Raw genomic sequence first — 13,667 nt, forward strand, 5'->3', positions numbered from 1 at the left:
GGTGATGTCATGGTCAGGTTCACGTGTCAACTTGGCCAAGTAGTGGTACCTGTTTGTCTGGTTGGGCAAGTGCTGGCCTGTCTGTCGCAATGAGGACATTTCATAGAATTAAATCATGATCATGTCAGCTACATCCACAGCTGATTCTATTTGTAATCAGCCAAAGGGGAGTGTCTTCTGCAAACAGTGATGCTTAATCTGATCACTGGAAGCCTTTTAAGGAGGCTTTTAAGGCAGGCTCTCTTCCTTCTTCAGCTGGCAAGCCTCTCCTGTGGAGTTCGTTCAGACCCTCCATTGGAATCATTGGCTTCACAGCCTGTCCTGTGGATTTTGTACTCTGTGTTCCTGTGGTCACTTGAGATACTTTTATAAATTTTATATTTGTGAGTGTTCCCTGTTGATTCTGTTTCTCTAGAGAACCCTAACTAATACAGGTGAGTTTCACATTATGGCTTTACCCCAAGGGTCACCAGGTCCTGGTGGTGGGACAGGGCAGCTCACTTTCTGGTAGAAGGTCTCTGTCTTTCTAGCCAGAGGAAGCAGGGAAAGGAGCTCAGGGCAACTAAGGTCACCAAAGATTTGGAGATGGAGAAACCATAGAAAGAAGAGTCAGAAAAGGGAAATCCAAAAGTCTGTGCATAAACTCTTCTCACGGCTCTGGCTGACACGTGAGCCACGCAGGAGTGGGCAAACTGAAAGCAGTGGGAACTGAGTTTGCAGCCCCTGTACAATGCTAGCATGGCAGAGTTTGAAAATTGAGTATGATTAAGTTAATTACCACTAAAATAAAACCATCAACACCTTTTGGAGGAACATAACAGAATTGAGAGGCAACACAACATCTGGGATAAAATTCAAAACTATTTGACACATGAAGATTAAGAAAAAGAGGAACAATCTTTGAGGGAAATGATCGACATCTGTCAGCACTGAGATGAGCAGACCATTGAAATTATCATGTGAATACTTTAAAAGAGTCATTATGACGTTAAAGGAGTTATTATTAGTGAAGTAAAGGAAAATATCCCTATAATGAATGAAACGATAGAAATACCAAGCAGAGAATTAGAAAACATAAGAAAGAAGCAAATAGAAATTTTCAAACTGAAAAATGTAATACCTAAAATTAAAAATCTACTGAATGGCCTTAATAGAAGAAAATATCAGTGACTCTAAAGAGAGAGAAATAGAAACCACTTAAATTGAAAAATAAATTGAAGAAGAGAACAGAATGGAGAAAATATTTGCAATATATGTATCAGACAAAGAACTTGTATCCAGGATATATAAGGAACTCTTACAAATCAATGATAAGATGACAAACAACAGTTAAAAAAAAAACACTATGTAAATGATTTGGAACAGATATAGAAGGTATATGAATGACAAAAAAGGACATAATATATGTTTTCAATCATTTATCATCAGGAAAATGCAAAATTAAACCTTGAGGCACTGTCACAACAAAGCCAAAAGGATGACTGAAATTTAAAAGGTTGACTGTAGCAAATAGTGGCAAAGAAATGAAGCAACTGGAAGAATGACAGGTGGTACAACAACCTGGGAAAAGAGTTTGGCAGTTTCTTATAAAGTTAAACACACTCTATCATATGACCCAGTCATTCCACTTCCGGGTATTTACCCAAGAGAGATGAAAACACATGTCTATGCAAATATTTGTACATGAATGTTCATGGCCTCTTGATTTGCAATAGCTGAAAACTGGAAACAGCTTCAATGTCTGTCATCAGGTGAACAGATAAATAAAATGCAAATATAAAATAAATAGGAACAAACTATTGATATAAGCAACAACAGGACTCAATCTCAAGATCATTATGCTGAGATAAAGAAGCCAGACACAAAAGAATAATAACTATATTATTCAATTTATAGAAAATTCAAATGAATACACAGTGACAGAAGGCTTATCAGTGGTGACCAGGGATCAGGGTGGGGGGATGGTTAGACTGCAGAGGACCAGCAGGAATTTGGGGGTGGGTGGTGGTGACTGGAATGCATCTTGATGGTGGTGGTGATTTCGTAGCTACATACAATTTTCAGTACTCATCGAATTGTACATTCCAAATTGATGCAGTATATGACACATATGCTATAGTTCAATAAAGTTGACTGTAAAAACTTAAAATAATTTTTGAATCTAATATTAGAAAGTCACATTAGTAAAAGAATAATACATAAAGATCAATCAGTGTTTACGGCCAGATTGTGAAACTGGTTCAATATAAGAAAAGTCTCTTATTTTCTACATGATGGCTTTTATCCCCTCTCCTGGCTGTACATCTAAAGCATAAATCACTTCCATGAAGGCAAGCCTGCTCTACCTGGAAGCTGCCTTAATAAATCTGCCCAACACATTTCAACATCTCTTTGAGATAAGTACAAGGGGGAGGGTGGGGGGATGGGGGGGAGATTACTCATTATACTGATTGTGCCAAACATCCAATGCAGATCTTCTGCTGGAAGCAGGAGGAGGCGGAGGGCGAGAAAGAGGGCAGAGTCAGGTGGGTGGAAATTCTCAGGTAAAAGGCAGAACCTGGAGGGAAGAGGTAGAAAGCACCATGCAGAAGCAGGTTACACCAATGCACCCCTCAAGTGGGACTTGGGTCCCAGATACCATCTCTGGACTGCCCGCCATTGCAACATATTTGAAATTGACCATCTGATCCATTCACCATTAAAAGGTTTTCTTACTTACTTGCACTATGGATACATGGTCTTCATCTTTAAATGGAAGCAACTCAGGCTCCCCAAATCTATCAGAGAAGTCAGCTGTCAACTTTATAATTGCAGCTTTCCACATGCAATATTGGAGAGTCTTCTAACAAAGAAGATGAAGTGGGGTTGGCCAAAGATACCTTCAGTGGTGAAGCATTGACACTTTCCCAGTATAATCAGAGCTAAGGCAAGCAGACCCTGTGTCTCTATTGTTCTTCAGCCTTCTTCTAGAAGTTGTATACAGTAAGATCAAAAAAGAAATAAAAAAATACAATTTTGGGAAAAAAATGAAACTATCACTAGTTGCAGATGATACAAATGTCCAATAACAACTACATGCCAGGAACTATAACACTTTTTTTTAAAGCACATCATCTCATTTCATCCTTACACCTTGCAGTGAGGTTGGTCTGACTACATGTATTTTACAGATGAGTAATCAGACACTTTCAGAAGATCAGTGACTTTCCCAAAGTCTTGCTCCTAGTAAGTGGTATGTGTGCAATGGAAACACAGGGCTGACTGATTCCTGTATCAGAGCTTTTTGCCTCAAAACTTCCTCCAACACCCAGAAGACTGTACTCAAATTTTGTAGAACTCAGAGAGGAAATTACAATGAGAAATTGAAATAGAAAATCAATGGCATTCCCAGATGCCATTTACCAATTAGAAAACAATGGTGAGGATGGAGATCCATTCAAAACAACAACACTATATATTAAGTGGTTTGCATTAGGTCAAGAAATATGTGCAAAATTTATACTGGAAAAACAAATTTTTAAAGAGACTATAGGAAAAACTTGAGTAAACCATGAGCTGTAATCAAAATATATACAGCAGAAACCAGAGGCTGTTGGAGAGTTCACTACATAAAAACTGTTTAAATGTCTATGTATCAAATGATGAAAAGCAGATGAAAATCATAAAACTCTACTAAGGGATGTTAAAAAAAGATATGAATAAGTGGAGAAACACAGATTATACCCTTAGAAACCCTTTTATTCATAGAAATATTTGGTCAAATAAGTGAAAAAAAAGTTAAAGCAGGGAATCATTAAAATAATACATATATTCCTCAAACTTCATTTTAATTTAAAAATGTGTGAATGTGAATTGAGTCACCATTCTTTTGATGTAGGACTAAGGTTTCCTTGAATTTCTGTGTCTTCCTGACAAAAAATATAATAATTTTTTAGAATGCACCACCTGTGATTTCAGGTTTTATTTCTTTAAACTGAGGCAAGAACTACAGACCTTTCTTAGCAATCTGAGTACAGAATCCTTTTGATTTTTATTTCCTCCTCCAATTTTTACAGTTTTCTTGCATACATTTAGTCTCGTAGCATTAACAATTTTTTAAAAAAGTATTTGTCTTCCTCAAGTCTTTCCAATGCAGTCAACTCCCTCTTGCTGTCAGCTTTGATTATTGTTAGGTCTTGACAATAATGAATGCAAAGGACATAAACAGGTTTGGAGGCAAACACGACTGGTTCTCACTAAGCACCCAACTCAACCAGTGCAAGAGGAGGCATGGGTCTCCCAAGGGTGCTGCAGATGCCCCTATGTATCAGTCAGCAGTCTCAACAGAGGGAATTAAAGTAGGTTAAATGGATCTATTAAGAGAAATTCTACTACTCACGACAGATTCAAGAGGAAAACTCAATTATTATTTGATTCACTAATTCCTCACTTAGAAATTTTTCCTAATGAAACTGGAATGTCCACTAACATTTCTCTGTAAGGATGTCTGTGCTTCATTGTTCATGACAGTGAAAAATTATAAGTACTTGCAGAGAGCTTACTAGAGGCTACTAGCTAAATGAATTATAATTTCCAATGAAGACATAACATGTAGCATTTAAAATTATATTTTAGAGGAATTTTTAGTATGTGAAATGGGCTAACAGTATCACTAAACAGAAAAAGCACATTACAGAACCTTGCATACAGTATGGGCATGTTTTCTTAAAATAAGATATCTATATTGATATGTAATTATGTGTTTATATACATGTCAGGAAAGAAACACATCAAGAACATGTGTGGATTTCCGGGTCAAGATGGCGGCTTAACAACGTGCGTGTTTTAGTTCGTCCTCCAGAACAACTACTAAATAACCAGAAACAGTACAGAACAGCTCCTGGGGCCACGTCAGTGACCAGACACACGGCATACCCCAGTCTGGACCAGCTGGACCGGCTGCGAGCCCCCCCAGAACCGTGAGTTCCCAAAGCTGCGGCGGCCAGTGCCCCTCCCCCACAGGCCACTTCCCAGAGGGGAAAGTAAAGGACTTTACCAGCAGCAGGGACTGGGCACAATCAAATGCCAGTTGTGGAACTAATTAACAAATTCAGACTACTAAAAATAGGCCCCCAGCTTAGGTGAACCTGATCAAAGCGGAGGTTGCTCATTTTTGCCCCGGCGCCAAGGGGGCAGGACTGACAGAAAAAGGGGAAAAAAAAAAAGAAGGAAAGAGAGGTTTTTGTGGCTGTGTATCTACAAAGGCTTGACTGCCTCTGGATACAGCAGCAGGACTTTTCAGGCTGCAACTGCCCCAGGCATAGGCAGAAGTGAGCTCTTTTGGGGGCTTGTCTGGAGACTGTGCCTTCCCCAGGGGAGGGGTGAAGCCCAACTCAGGTGGAATCCCTCCATCAAGGAATTCAGACACCAGGGCTTGGTAATTTGAAGCCATTAAACCAGCCTACAACCTCTCCTCTGCCTCCACCAAGTCGCCAGTAGGGAGAGTCTGCCAAAGTTAAAGGTACTGCATCATCTTATGCTGGTGGGACCTGCAGTCAGACAAGCGCCACACACAGGGTGAGATAAGAAAGACAGAGTCCAGAGACTTCACAGGAAAGTCTTTCAACCTGCTTGGTCTCACCCTCAGGGAAAACCAATGCAAGTGACTCTTTCCTCCTGATAGGAGGCCAGTTTGGTCTGGGAAAATTTGGCTGGGGTATATAATATCTAAGCAGACCCTCCTAAGTGTGTGTGTCGGGGGAAGGCACCACACAAGCAGGGCAATAAACAAGAAAACAAGAACTGAAAAATTCTCCTCTGTTAAACAAAACTTAAGCTGAAGGTCCAGATAAAGCTGAACAGAATGTCAAAGAACAGATAGACAACAAATTCATCCAGCAAGAAAACCCTAGGTAAAAGAAGTGAAAGCAATCTCCAGAATAAACTAATTAAGGTAATTAAATGCCTAGACGCCAGCAAAAAATAACAAATCACACTAGGAAAATTGAAGATATGGCCCAGTCAAAGGAACAAACCAACAATTCAAATGACATACAGGAGATGAAACAACTAATTCAGAATGTATGAATAGACATGGAAAACCTCATCAAAAACCAAATCAATGAATTGAGGGAGGATATAAAGAAGGCAAGGAAAGAACAAAAAGAAGAAACAAAGTCTGAAAAAACAAATCACAGAACTTATGGGAATGAAAGACACAGTAGAAGAGATGAAAAAAACAATGGAAACCTACAATGGTAGATTTCAAGAGACAGAACATAGGATTTCAAAACTGGAGGATGGAACATCTGAAATCCGACAAGAAAAAGAACATGTGTGAAAATCCTCGCAGTGGTTATTTTGGGATGAACTTTGTTTCCTTGTTTGTGTTTTTTTCAGGTTTCCTACAATACACATGCACTACTTTCATAATTAGAAAACAAATCATTGTAAAAAGAAGATTTGTTTGAATTTCAAAGCATGTCATTTTGGTTACTGTGCCGGTTTGAAAGGATAATGAACCCTAGAAAAACCATGCTTTAATACTGATCCATCTCACGGAGACTGCCTTTTTCTTTAGTCCCTATTCGGTACTGTAGGATGGCAACTTGATTAGATTATCTCCATGGAGATGTGGCTTGCCCAATTCCAGGTGGGTCTTGATTAGTTTACTAGAATTCTTTAAAAGAGGAAACATTTTGAAGAGAGACAGAGAACCACAGAGCCCACATAGCCAGAGACCTTTGGAGATGCAGAGGGAAAATGTCCCCAGGGGAGCGTCATGAAACAAGAAGCTTGGAGAGAAGGCTAACAGATGTCACCACATTCACCATGTGCCTTTCCAGTTTAAAGAGAAACCCTGAATGTCATTGGCCTCTCTTGACTGAAGGTAACCTCTTGTTGGTGTCTTAATTTGGACATTTTTGCTTTAATTGGAACATTTTCACTGCCTTAGAACTGTAAACTTGCAATTTAATAAATTCCCCTTTTAAAGGTCATTTTGTTTCTGATATATTGCATCCCAGCAGCTAGCAAACTAGAACACTTACTGTTCCAATATTTATACTATTCTTATATTTTTCAGTGTTAAGACAAATTATGTTGCAACCTTTTCATGAAATAAAAGGAAAGGTTGCATTATATGAGTTCCTGTTTTAGGAAGAATTTTCTTGTGATAGGAAGTGATGCTGGATTTTAAGTGAAGCTTGCCTATATTTTTATTTTAGTCATGTTAAGTAAGGTTTGCCTATGATTTTTATTGAAGATTTCCTAGATAAAATGGGCAGGATAATGTACCAACTTTCTGATGTTTTAAAAGGTTTTTTGTAACATATGTCAAGTGTCCCAGGGGTGGTGGAGGGAATAGAAAATTGCAACGTTTTTTCTATTTTCTCTGCCATTATGGATCTACTTGGGTTCTTTATTTGCATTGCTACCTGTGTATTCATGGGAGAAAGTACAAGTATTTATCCATTTCTTTGTGTCCTCAAGTGTGGGTGAGGATAAGAAGGTTCATGCAAAAAGGTTTTAAGTGGTGCATGGATGAATATTTTTTTTATTTTAATAGTTACTAATTTATTTCAGTGTGTTGTACAAAAAATATGGCTAGCACTACAAAAGTGATTTTGTAGATATTGTTTCAGGAAGCACTAAGTGGATTTAAATTTAATTTTAAATTAAAGATGTATCAAGTAAATAATAATAGTTCAGACTATATGGATACGACAAAACTTTGAAAGAGGTATGCAAAAAACTGAACTTAGGAAACATTCCGTATGAAATAATGTTTGGACTTCATGTTATAGATATAGCATGTCATACGTGTATTTTCACTGCTTTTAAATACCTTTTCACAGTGCTTTCTCCATAAATACAATTTTAATTTCATTTAGGAGAATACTCTTAATTTCGCTTTGTTTAGGTACCTATTTATCCTTCTTTTCCTAAGTTATTTTCGATATTATTGTAATATGTTGCACTGAAATTTTGTAGTTTATTAAATGCATCTTTATTTCTTAGATTCAAGTATAATCACTTTTTTTTATAATTACTACAATTTTGAAATACAATAAAACTCCACTTCAATGCCCTAAGGGGGTTCCAAAAACTCCAAGTGGGTAAAATGTAGAATTACATTATTGTGAGGTTAAGTGACAAGAGCAAGCCTGAACAATTAAGTCACATTTGCCCAGATCCTGCCACTGTCTGATGACATCTGTGGGCAATTTTCTACTCTGGTTTAAATATCAATGGGAATTATTACAATTCCTGTGGTTGCCTGGCAATTCCAACACATAAGCAGGGATTCCAGAAATCTCCTGGTTAGCTGGTGTCCCTTTCATTAGCCTGATTCAGAGAGACTGGAGTAGGGAAAAGCTGGTAGATCAGGAACCCCCACCCCCTAACTGACTGGCTGTGCGCGGTGAGTGAAAGAGAGAAGGTGAAGCTGAAACCTGAGCACCTGGATCGAAGGAGTTCCCATTCACAGAAATGGAGGAGCTACAGGGAGCAGGCAGGTCTGCAGGGGGAAACCAAGAGTGAGGGCTTAGATATGCTGCATTTAATAGGAAGTGCCTATTTGGGATATGCAGCAGATGGTTGGTCACACTGAAAAGTCATTTACTTAGTATTTTCTCCAAGGTATTCTCATTCCGAAAGTCTATGGGATGAGCTCCAAAGTATTTAAATATCACTTATTGCTTCTTCATGGATGTTTATATAATGCTTTCTCCATGTTTTCAAATCTTAGAATTGACAAGTAGATGCCTGGATTGGAGGTGGGGTGGAGACTTTCTTTCAAAGTTCCTTTTTTTGGGCAACCTTGCTGTCCTATAGTATCAGCGTCAAGACTCACTTTCCGATTAGGAAACTTTCAAATTATTATTATTTTTTCATTTGCACTTGCTGGTATTTTTTTCTTTTATTGGTGCAAGTGTAGATTTACAGAAAAAATGGTGCAGAAAACACAGAGTTCCCATATACCCTTCTCACACATGCAGTTTTCCATGATTAACATTTTGTCTTAGGGTGGTACCTTTGTTACAATTGATGAAACAGTATTATACTTGTGCAGTTAACTATAGTCCACAGTTTACAATAGGCTTCACTCCTTGTGGAATTAATATTTGAAATATTCATCTCTATCTTGCTGGTCAGGACTTAAAAATTACACCTGGGCTACAAACTTGACCCCACTAGCTTATTTAGTTGTGTGATCTTGGACAAATTCTTAATATCTTCAAACCTTGGTTTCCTTATTAGTAAATTTGAGCCAACAATATCTGGCCCATTAGGTTATTGTAAGATTTAATGAGACAATGTATGTCTGGGGCATGGAAGGATGCCTGGAGCATATGCACTCAATATTTTGGGTTATTATTCATCATTTTCCATAGAATCATCAGCATTCCTACTGCTGCCACCATTACAGTTATCTCTGGCATTTGCAAGTGAAACCTGCACGATTCCGTTGTTCAAAGTGGACTAGTTCCTTTGCTATTGTCATCGTTAGGTACTTTTGTCGTACTTTTGGGATACTCTCACCATCATTACTTCTTTGCTTGATATTTTTAAATCTCTGCTAAATTTTTAAGCTTAGTATTTGAATACTTGTCCCACCTTTAGAGATGTTTGCTTTTCTCTCCCTTTAAAAAAAAAAGATACCCTTGAATAACATCATTTAGGTGATGCTACTGTCCCCAGCATCATGTAGATTTTCTTCAGGTCTCTCTCACCTATTCTCCGCTCCCTTCCACCCCACTCCACTCCCTTCCACCCCACTCCACTCCCATGAAGCTGTAAATGGTAACTGGATCAGGGATGACTTTTTCTCTGAATTGTCTTGTTATTTTGGAGAGTCCCTATTGGATTCTTGCTAATTGCCCTTTATTTTGGCAATTACTCTTGCTTTCTCTGTTTTGTTAGCCTAGAAGAAGGTATTCTTTTGGCTATCTTCTTGGAAGTCTATTTCTTTCTTTAACCACCATAGGAGTGGCATGTTACATTGGGCCCAGTTACTAAAGTCACTGAGAGGGCCTTTTCATTTTAAAGATATGCATAATACTTATATAGATAGTTTGATTGAATGTCATAAGTACTTGGAATCTCAGGTAGGACATGAGATTTTGTTGGTTTGTCCAGAGTGATGCCCCGATGAATCCCAGAGTGATTTGATCAGTGAGCGGAAAAGTATTTGCAAGCCCCCTTCGGGGAATGATGAGAGTGGGGAGAAATTCATCTTCCCCAAGTCGAATTCTTGATATTCTCACAAGCAGTGTGGACAACCAAAGCTACAGGCTAAGCCCCCAGTCTTGGGGTTTGTTCATATGAAACTTAACCCCACAAAGGATAGGTCAAGTCTACTTAAAATTTAGGCCTAAGAGTCACCCCCAAGAGAGCCTCTTTTGTTGCTCAGATGTGGCCTCTCTCTCCAGCCAACACGACGAGCAGTCTCACCACCCTCTCCCTCTCTGCATGGGACATGACTCCCAGGGGTGTGGACCTTCCTGGCAACGTGGGACAGAGATCCTGGAATGAGCTGAGACCTAGCATCAAGGGACTGAGAAAAACCTTAGAATGAGCTGAGAATTAACATCAAGGGATTGAGAAAACCTTCTTGACCAAAAGGGGGAAGAGTGAAATGAGACAAAGTGTCAATGGCTGAGGGATTCCAAACAGAGTCAAGGTTATCCTGGAGGTTATTCTTATGCATTAAGTAGATATCACCTTGTTGTTCAAGATGTAGTGGAGAGGATGGAGGGAATTGCTTGAAAATGTAGTGCTGTGTTCCAGTAGCCATGTTTCTTGATGATGATTGAACAGTGATATAGCTTTCACAATGAGACTCTGCGAATGTGAAAACCTTGTGTCTGATGCTCCTTTTATCTACCATAGCAACAAAAGAGAACATATGAAATAAAAATAAATAATAGGGGGAACAAATGTTAAAATAAATTTAGTTTGAAATGCTAGTGGTAAATGAAAGCAAGGGGTAAAGGGTATGGTATGTATAACTTTTTTTCTCTATTATCGTTTTATTTCTTTTTCTGTTGTCTTTTTATTTCTTTTTCTAAATCGATGCAAATGTTCTAAGAAATGATGAATATGCAACTATGTGATGATATTAAGAATTACTGATTATATATGTAGAATGGAATGATATCTTATTGTTTTCTTTGTTTGTTGTTAATTTTTTTTAATTAATAAAAAAAAAGATATGCATAACGGAAGAGAGTGAGTCTAAAGCTGGAATAGGTCTGCCCTCCTGCCAGAGAGACAGACAATTATGGGCTATTGTTCAGAAATCTGTGAAAACTTTGCTATTGAATGCAAATTCCTTGGCCACCAACATCAACCTCATAGAGAAAATACACTCTGAAACAATGGAGATGTTTGGGAATGATTCATATTATTTCCAGGAATCACATCCATAGATCAAACACACAAAATTCTCCCGCCTCCTCCTAACTGAGGTTCATCGTGTGGGAGGCAGTGAGGATCCTGGCTCTGTAGTGCTGTGTTCTTTGGCAGGTTATGATTCTTCTCTTTGTCTCCGCTACTTCTTCGGCATCGTGGAGGGGAAATGTGGATACCAACTGAAGGCCCAGCGTACTGAGCACTGGGGACTCGAGACCTCAAAGGCATCATCCATTTGCTCAGAGAATTTACAGTGTATGTAATGGACAAGTTACATCAACACGAGAAACCAACTGTCTAAGTTTGCCCTTGCTGCTGTAACAAAATACCACAGACTGCTTGGCCAAAACAAGGGGAGTCTGTTTGGGCTCAGTTTTAGAGGGAAGAAGTCTAAAACCAAGGTACCGGCAGGGCCATGCTTCCTCTGAAGTGGGCATCTTTCTCTGCCTTTGTCCCATGGCAATCTCTCTCTTTATGTCTCCTCTGCTGGCTTCTTCTCTTCACGTTCGGTGTTCTGTGTCTGCATGCCCTTTCCTTATAAGGATTCCAGTCATACTGGATTAAGGCCCACCCTGATTCATATTGGATTAATGCATCAGAGTATCATTTTCAAAGATTCTATTTATAAAAAAGTCTGCACCTACAGGGCCTGGTTTAGGACGAGCCCGGGTTTGGGTAGGTAGAGTGGCATGATTACATCTACCACACTAACATATAAGTAGAAAATAACACATAAACTCAAGTCACTATCTTATTGGGAGCTTTTCATTATAATATGCTCATTATAGGAAACTTGGAAAATAAAAACAAACTAAAATGAAAAAAAGGGAAAAAGATCACACAGGGTCTCATTTCCCAGAGACAGTTATGGTGGACATTTTTGACATAGTTTCTTCCAAAACTTTTATACTGTGGCTCAAAAATAAAATAGCTTTTTTTTTCATATATCATATATACAATTTTATATCATTTAGAACAGAATTATACAAACACTTTTCCATAATTTATGGTTGTATGAATGAATGTTTAGCAACTCTTTTTTTTTTAATTTTTTTTTAAATATCAAAAAACACCAAACGCAAACATTCCTAACTTTTGATCATTCCGTTCTACAGTAATCACAGTATCATCACATAGTTGCATATTCATCATCATGATCCTTTCTTGGAACATTTGCATTTATTCAGAAAAAGAAACAAAAAGAAAGCAGAAAAAAATTCATACATACCATACGCCCCTCCCCCTCATCGATCACCAGCATTTCAATTTAAATTTATTTTTACATTTGTTCCCCCTATTATTCATCTTTATTCCATATGTTTTACTCATCTGTTATAAGGTAAATAAAAGGAGCATCAGACACAAGGTTTTCACAATCACATAGTCACATTGTGAAAGCTGTATCATTATACAATCATCTTCAAGAAACATGGCTACTTGAACACAACTTGCATTTTCAGGCAGTTCCCTTCAGCCTCTCCACTACATCTTGACTAACAAGGTGATATCTAATGTGTAAGAATAACCTCCAGGATAACTTTTCGACTCTGTTTGGAATCTCTCAGCCCATTGACACTTTGTTTTGTCTCATTTCACTCTTCCCCCTTTTAGTCGAGAAGGTTTTCTCAATCCCCTGATGCTGAGTCTCAGCTCATTCTAGGATTTCTGTCCCACTTTGCCAGGAAGGTCCACACCCCTGGGAGTCATGTCCCACATAGACAGGGGGAGGGTGATGAGTTTGCTTGTTGTGTTGGCTGGAGAGAGAGGCCACATCTGAGCAACAAAAGAGGTTCTCCTGGGGGTGACTCTTAGGCCGAATTTTAAGTAGGCTTAGCCTATCCTTTGTGGGGTTAAGTTACATATGAACAAACTCCAAGATTGGGGGATCAGCCTATAGCTTTGGTTGTCCACACTGCTTGTGAGAATATCAAGATTTCAACTTGGGGAAGCTGAATTTTTCCCCTTTCTCACCATTCCCTGAAGGGGACTTTGCAAATACTTTTTTACTGAATGTTTATCAACTCTTGATAACAACTCTTGATAAACAACTTTTATGTTTATGAACATCCGTTTAGATTTACCACTATTTAATAATCTCCCTGTTGGATATTTGGGTTGTTTACATTTTCCACTGTTATAAATAATGCTATCCTCTAAGGAATATTTGGGAGCATAATGTTTTTTCCACTTTTTCAATTCTTTCTTTTGCATAGATTCCAGAAGTAAAATATTGGGGCAAGGTACATGAATGTGTTTACAACTTCTAACATATA

The sequence above is a fragment of the Tamandua tetradactyla genome, chromosome 17 (assembly GCF_023851605.1).
Source record: "Tamandua tetradactyla isolate mTamTet1 chromosome 17, mTamTet1.pri, whole genome shotgun sequence".
NCBI classification, from domain to species: Eukaryota; Metazoa; Chordata; class Mammalia; order Pilosa; family Myrmecophagidae; genus Tamandua; species Tamandua tetradactyla.